Genomic DNA, 9,606 nt, shown 5'->3' with positions numbered 1-9,606 from the left:
GGAAATGTAACACATTTGTAAATAACCTTGTCATGGTGTTGTCTCTAGTCTACAGTCTTTAGTATGAAACTTAGACTATTTGATAGTCAAGCTTGCAGATATTACTGATTATATAATAATATCATTTTTTAAAGTTCATTTCATCTAAATGTATTAAGTCTATTAAAAAGACAGTACCACAAGGTTGATAGATGATCATAACACACATATTCACGTACATGTATGTGACACATCTTTCAAATTAGGAAATAGATACAGTAAATAACTGCATCAGCACTAATCGGTAAGGCTGTGGCCAAAACAGATGACAATCGAAATTGTCTAAACTACTATTGAAACAGAAGTGTAGGTGCGTAAAATCCATTCATATGAATGGGGTTTTTTTTAGAGAAAAACCGGTTGATATTTTATTCATAATCTGTAAAGTGTGTGTATTATGAACCGTGCTACTACACAAAAGAGGTAACTGCGGTAACCAAGGTTACAGCAACACTGAGGGACTTAAACATCCCCAGTAGAGTCTACTACATTGTATCGTGTAGGATGGACGTAACACAGACAAACACACGTCACTGCCGTTTTAGAATTTGGTTATGGATACAGTAGCCAAACATGAAATACATTGTATCATACAGACGTTATTAAACAGTATTATACAATGGATATAATATAAACGTTGTATTGCAGGTCTTTTGTAATGTTGTATCTTAAGACAAAGAAATTTAAAGTAATAGAGTCTTTCTAAAACTAGATATTAAGTGTATAACATGAAGGTTTATAGTTATAACTACTTCAGTATTACATGTGTCAAACAGTGATGATATGTATATTTAAAAACTCCTATCTTTTGAATTTAATTAATACTCGGTGTAGTTTTCTAGGGAATAACTGATATTTTTAAAGTTCATACAATAACATATATAATATATGAACGGAAGTTAGGAACATACATCTTCCATGAAGCACGCCATGTATGTTGACCGCCGATGCAAACAATATTCCTGAAACAGCCTGAAGTTACCTAAATGTGTTTGCTTCTTACTATAGACACAAACGTTATAATGGCATCTACAAGGTTTCAATTGCCTCCGGATATGCTTATAATACAACGATATATCTGTTTTACCAGCAGTGACATTTCCACGACATGATATCGACATCTGTCTTCGGTATTGCTGCTGTCGTAACGAGAGCATTAGTTCTAATGACACTGCATACCTCTTTTTAATTACATTCATACTAACATGGAGAAACACATATCAACGGTTGCGATAATCAAAATAGGTTAAAGTAAGGCATGCCCACACATACATTTGTATATATACTTACTATTTCTGTAACAAATATTCAGATAGACTAGACGAAACCGGTTTACGCCGAATCATTTAGGCCCTTTCCGAATATGTGACAGTTTCAACGTGTCTTGGCCAGATGCTTGTTTTTTCATAAATTAAACGTCACGTTCTGATGTTATGATATGTAGCCTTCAATACCGAAGCTGTGTACTTCTATTTGAAGAATTCATTGCAAAAAACTGTCGTCAGAAATATATTTCAAAGGCTTCAACATTAAAGCATTTTTTTTTAAGAACTAAAACGTTTGTGCTGATGGAACGTGAAATATAGTCATCATTACAAATCATTGATATCTTAATTACTGCTCATAGCAATTACATAGTTACTCGTCAAAAGAGAAATGCATAACGTTACTCGTATATCAATAACGTTTTATTGCTTGGTAGGGTATGTTTCCACAACAAATGTTATATTAAAATGAAGAGAAGATCTATGTCTTAACAATACGGTTAAATAAATACCACTTCAGTATTTGGTCTGTCCACCTCATGCATGAATTCCTGCCCGACTTCTAGATCTCCTATGCATATAATTTAAGAGAACATTTATTTGTCTCACCGGAATTTTGTTTTATTCTTGCGTCAACGCTGCAATCAATGGTACGCGGTTATTTGGCGGAGTTAGACATGTATGGATCCGTCTGTAAAGATCATTCTAAATATAAATGAGACTGTTCTGTCTAAGAAGTGGTTGGATATTCGGTTGGAGAATCTGATATCTTAACAGCAGTGATATTTTTGTTAAGTATCACTACGGGGGCTTTCACACCATAGGTGCGAACCCTTACCGCCAGTCTATGTATACATTTTTGCTAGTTCAGTCGTTATCTATAATAAATATCATCCTTATTTAAGTTACCTATGTCTTTTTTGCCAAAAAATCCAAACACTTATATCTTTGGAACGAGTAGACCATATTGTGTCCCATACTCTTGACCTACAACTCAGCTAAAAGAACATAGGTGACCTGAACCCGTTTAAACACATTTGTAATAGTCAATTTGATTATCAGACCAGATAATCGGCGTCAATGATGACTTTACTCTTTTCTTTCAGCAAATTCTAAGTACCTCCGTCCTAAAGCGTGATCCTGATGCCACGGCCCTCGGCTCTCTCTCTCTCTCTCTCTCTCTCTCTCTCTCTCTCTCTCTCTCTCTCTCATCAAGACCTGTATCATTATGATCATAGTTATTTTCATTTAATTGCATGTAATATTCGAGATCTTAGAAATTATAACTCGCAGCATCAAAATTGCCGTATATCTACATATTCAAGTACTACATAACTATTGAAACGCCTGATACAAAAAAACAGCTATTAGCTAAAGTAACCACATAGAAAATCGCGAACAATAGGGGAGGCAACTCTAACAAAATTAAGACAAAGACCCGTGTGAAATCTAATAGACTCGAGCAGTTACTCGACCTAAAAATATACTATAAGTTGTATCAAAGGTTTACCTGGTTCGCATATATTACCGTATTATGCAGACACTAGGTTTACAATCATATTTCATATATAAGTGGTCATATCTTTCACTTTTTACAAGTGTGATCACTCTAGATCGCTGCACCATGTGTCGTCGAGAACACGACAAACTCATAAATGTACGAAGATATTTGAATTTTCAAGATTTAGTGAACAATGATTATAGTAAAAGGTTACATAAAACAACCCAAACGATAAAGTTTAACAACAAAATGTAAGGACCCAGTGACAAATTCCGGCATGGCGGTCACCCTTAAACAACGCCACACATCAGCAACTATTGGATATTTCCTCATTTAAAATACAGTAGTTCCATAACAAAACATATTTCAAAAATAGCAAAAATTTGGATACAAACATTTTGATTTAAATTTGTTTTGACACAATATGATTTTTCTTACCATGAATTTTGAGATAGAAAGTGAAAGTTATAGGGGAGATAACTCTGACAGTTAAATGCTCAGCTAGGCTGAGGTATTAACCAACCAATAAATATAAACATGATTTTTGCTGCAAAAAATCAATTTAAATTTCAGTGTTAAATTTTGATATATACACATATTTGCTATGACTATATATCGGTGGTAGGTAACTAAAATGATTATAAAAGTCTCTATACTGTATCGTTAGAAGATCTGGCACTACGAAATATTTTCGAAAATGATTTATGGCGCCTTAATATATATCAAATATTTTGTTCTCGATTACACACACAAATTCAGCAAATAAATCTTTAGAGTTACACTTGATGTATTGCAATAAGCAGGGAAAAACGAAGACTTTTACGGGGCCCAACACTAGTCGTCTCGAACGACTTGAGGTGCGATAGAGCAGCCTTATTTTCCCCCAAACAAGCTAAGGTGCTTCCATATGTGAATACATTTCTGACCAGATTTTTTTTATTCCCAGTTCTTCAATGTCAACAATTATATTTAAAATTATTTTCAATTACTTGAATGATAGATGATCTATAAAAATGTAAGTCCTAATTTGTTGGAGCATATAATGACTTAATCACATGAGCTCGTTCCTAGAACATACACAGTGTTAAATGAACACATGTAACCAGGACACTAACTAACACTGTGGTAGGACACATACAAAGAAAATATACCCACACAGAAAAGTAATGCGTGTATGAATTATAGCGTTACATTTCCATTCCCTTTGTAAAGTCATTAGATAAATCTACAAACCAAAATGTTATAATTGTTAAAACCATTACACGTCATTATTTTCCTGTCGGAAATTGTTCGAGTATTTCCGTCAGTCTGTTTAAGTATTCGGGAGTAATTATGACGGAAATTCCCGAATGGTTTCCGATTGGTATTCGCCATCTGACGGAACTGGTAACACTAGAAAACACGATATTGTACAATCCCGCAAAAAATACTGTTGCTAACGTTGATATACGGATAGATGCATCTTTACAGAATTGATGATGGTATTCAACACTGTTCCGTTCAAAATTACGGCGCATCTTTGAGAACATTTGTAAACGGAACTGTGTTGCACACATCATACATTTTAAAATGATGTATTTATTACTCTCAATATATTCACTATTTGCTATTTTCTATGACAAATGTAATACAAATACCCCACCTCTTGATCTTTTCTCTTGAAGAAAATAAATCACTGAAATTAATTATTTTTTTCTACATCAATCATATACACGATAAGCAAAGCTTGTTTGTAAAACATAAATGCAATTATATCGTCTTTTAAAACATAAACGTATTCCACTCACATGATACACTAATCTGTACGTAGGTATTAGTTTGACCTCACCGTTTTTATCAAATCGGTTCTTTTACACTGAAGTATATCATCACTAAGTAATTATGCATATCAATTGTTACTTATTATGGGAGGATCATGTACGAACTTCGTGGAAAATATTATGTTCTATGAATTTGGCTGTATTGTATAAATTGAACTTGCCAAACTAAAAGTTGGTTTCATTTCAAATATATTTTATTGATTAAACAAAAGGAATGAGCAACAGGCTTTGCCTATATAAGCTCTCTCCATGGCTTCCAGCATACTTTTGATATTTGAAGACCTTGAATACAATATTTACATACATACATTATATTTCCACTATCTCATGACATTCGGATACATTTATTACTAGGTAATATACATTTAATTAGGCTGGATTAATCTTTTCATGTTTCTGATACATGCATGAATGCTGATAAAGAAATGTACCAGGACTTATTTGAAGTAGACATGTCTTGAGATGATTTGGAAAATCAAATAGAAAATCAACTAAAAGAAAACAGAAAAAAAAATATAAAAATAAAAATTAAAAAAAATATGAAAACACAAAAAGAAGACATAAATAATTATATAAGAACACAAAATAATCTCAATCACTCACTCATACACTCTAACACCACATTTGTATATACTGGCATGGGTTTGTTGGTATATTTAATGTAGTTTTTATTTGTTTTAAATGAATGTGCAGTTGGGCATTAAATATGATAACAAAGTACACTAGTTCAAAGGATACAAACATATGGCATTTTGGTATTTTTACACTGAAGTATATCATCACTAAGTAATTATGCATATCAATTGTTACATGTACTTATTATGGGTGGATCACGTACGAAATTCATGGAAAAGATTATGTTCTGTGACTTTTGCTGTATTGTATAAACTGAACTTGCCAAACTAACAGTTGGTATTCCCGATAGCATTACAGAACGAAAGCAGTAGCCAAAGTGGCATATATGATACAGCTGTTCGTTACATCTGGAAGTGACATCATAACGCCCTTTACAATACACAAAGTAAGTACATTAGGAGCGTGTATATTATGTATTTGTAAGTAAAATAACATAAATGGAATACATATTTTATGACAACACTGAATACCACTTCGGAACAAAAGGTTATCTAACAATCTAATCCTTAATTATCAAATATATGCTTAAACAAATTTAAACGCGAAGAACTTATGTTTTTTTGTTTTTGTTTTTGTTTTTGAAATCGGAAAACTACTAGGCGTTTAATACTGGTGCAACAAAAAATGCTGAACGTGATGATTTGGTGTTACTAAAGACGTAAACGTTGGTTCCCTTGCCAACCGTCCGTTAGTAACGTACTCTAGGACGTATTCTAATATCAATCTCGATAGTGTCGTTAAAAGCACGTCATCACGTAGAAAAAACGTCAGGTAAATTACTTTTGTTGCTTATATGCAGCCAAATAAGCTGTATTTTCTAAGTGTAATCAAACACGATGATGACAGATAGAGATTGGTGGGGACTAGTTGGTAATGCTTTTGGATTTTACAGTTAGCTACAGTTAGGAAAATGATTCTGCTTCATTGTCAAGTGTCTGCATCACGTTCTCACACTACTTACATTGACATCGACATTATTAAACCAATCCTTCTGAGGGCACTGATACATACAGTATACTGACAACACTAGTACAAACATTTCTGTAGAACTAATAACACTACTGCTAACACAAATACTAAACTACTTACACTACTACTAACGCTACTGTTAACATAAATACTTTACTACTAACACTACTGCCAACACAAATACTATACTACTAACACTACTCTTAACACAAATACTATACTACTAACACTACTGCTAACATGAATACTATACTACTAACACTACTGCTAACATAAATACCATACTACCTACACTACTGCTAACATAGATACATAAATACTATACTACTAACACTACTCTTAACACAAATACTATACTACTAACACTACTGCAAACACAAATACTATACTACTTACACTACTGCTAACATAAATACTATACTACTAACACTACTGCTAACATAAATACTATAATACTAACACTACTGCCAACACAAATACTATACTACTAACACTACTCTTAACACAAATACTATACTACTTACTCTACTGCTAACACAAATACTATACTACTAACACTACTGCAAACATGAATATTATACTACTAATACTACTGCTAACATAAATACATCAATACTATACTACTAACACTACTCTTAACACAAATACTATACGACTAACACTACTCTTAACACAAATACTATTCTACTTACACTACTGCTAACATAAATATTATACTACTAACACTACTGCTAACATAAGTACTATACTACTAACACTACTCTTAACGCCAGTACTGTACTACTAACGCTACTGCTAACATAAATATTGTACTACTAACACTACTGCTAACACAAATACTATACTACTAACACTACTCTTAACACAAGTACTATACTACTTACTCTACTGCTAACACAAATACTATACTACTAACACTACTGCTAACACAAATGCTATACTACGAACACTACTGCTAACACAAATACTATACTACTAACACTACTTCTAACATAAATAATATACTACTAACACTACTGCTAACACAAGTACTATACTACTAACACTATTGCTAACACAAATACTATACTACTAACACTACTCTTAACACAAGTACTATACTACTTACTATACTGCTAACACAAATACTATACTACTAACAATACTTCTAACATAAATAATATACTACTAACACTACTGCTAACATGAATACTATACTACTAACGCTACTGCTAACATAAATACTATACTACTAACACTGCTCTTAACACAAATATTATACTACTTACTCTACTGCTAACACAAATACTATACTACTAAAACTACTGCCAACACAAATACTATACTACTGAAACTACTGCTAACATAAATACTATACTACTAACACTACTCTTAACACAAGTACTATACTACAAACGCTACTGCTAACATAATTACTATACTACTAACACGACTGCTAACACAAATACTATACTCCTAACGCTACTGCTTCTACTTCTAACATAAATAATATACTACTAACACTACCGCTAACACAAGTACTATACTACTAACACTATACTACTAACACTACTCATAACACAAATAATAATACTATTCTACTAACACTACTGCTAACATGAATACTATACTACCTATACTACTTACACTACTGCTAACACAAATAATATACTACTTACACTACTTCTAACATCAATAATATACTACTAACACTACTTCTAACATAAATACTATACTACACTAACACTACTGCAAACACAAATACTATACTACTTACACTACTTCTAACATAAATAATATACTACTAACACTACCGCTAACACAAGTACTATACTACTAACACTATTGCTAACACAATTACTAAACTACTAACACTACTGCTAACACAAATACTATTCTACTTACACTACTTCTAACATAAATAATATACTACTAACACTACTCTTAACACAAGTAAATACTATACTACTAACACTACTGCTAATACAAATGCTATACTATTAACACGACTTCTAACATAAATAACATACTACTAACACTACTGCTAACATAAATACATAAATACTATACTACTAACACTACTCTTAAAACAAATAATATGCTGCTAACACTACTGCCAACACAAATACTATACGACTAACACTACTGCCAACACAAATACTATACGACTAACACTACTGCCAACACAAATACTATACTACTGAAACTACTGCTAACATAAATACTATACTACTAGCACTACTGCTAACATAAATAATATACTACTAACACTACTCTTAACACAAGTACTATACTACTTACTCTACTGCTAACACAAATGCTATACTACTAACACTACTGCTAACATGAATACTATACTACCTATACTACTTACACTACTACTAACACAAATAATATACTAATAACACAACTGCTAACATAAATACATAAATACTATACTAAATACTATACTACTAACACTGCTCTTAACACTAACACTACTGCTAACATGAATACTATACTACCTATACTACTTACACTACTGCTAACACAAATAATATACTAATAACACAACTGCTAACATAAATACATAAATACTATACTAAATACTATACTACTAACACTGCTCTTAACACTAACACTACTGCTAACATGAATACTATACTACTTACACTACTGCTAACACAAATAATATACTAATAACACTTCTGCTAACATAAATACATAAATACTATACTACTAACACTACTTTTAACATAAATACTATACTACTAACACTCTAACATAAGTACTATACTACTAACACTATTGCTAACACAATTACTAAACTACTAACACTACTGCTAACACAAATACTATACTAACTACTGCCAACACAAATACTATACTACTGACACTACTGCCAACACAAATACTATACTACTTACACTACTTCTAACATAAATAATATACTACTAACACTACCGCTAACACAAGTACTATACTACTAACACTATACTACTAACACTACTCATAACACAAATAATAATACTATTCTACTAACACTACTGCTAACATGAATACTATACTACCTATACTACTTACACTACTACTAACACAAATAATATACTAATAACACAACTGCTAACATAAATACATAAATACTATACTACTAACATTACTCTTAAAACAAATAATATGCTACTAACACTGCTGCCAACACAAATACTATACTACTAACATTACTGCCAACACAAATACTATACTACTAAAACTACTGCCAACAAAAATACTATACTACTAACACTACTGCTAACACAAATAATATACTAATAACACTTCTGCTAACATAAATACATAAATACTATACTACTAACATTACTCTTAAAACAAATAATATGCTACTAACACTACTGCCAACACAAATACTATACTACTA

The sequence above is a fragment of the Mizuhopecten yessoensis genome, unplaced genomic scaffold (genome assembly GCF_002113885.1).
Source record: "Mizuhopecten yessoensis strain PY_sf001 unplaced genomic scaffold, ASM211388v2 scaffold11039, whole genome shotgun sequence".
In the NCBI taxonomy this organism is placed as follows: Eukaryota; Metazoa; Mollusca; class Bivalvia; order Pectinida; family Pectinidae; genus Mizuhopecten; species Mizuhopecten yessoensis.
This window is presented reverse-complemented; position numbering follows the sequence as displayed.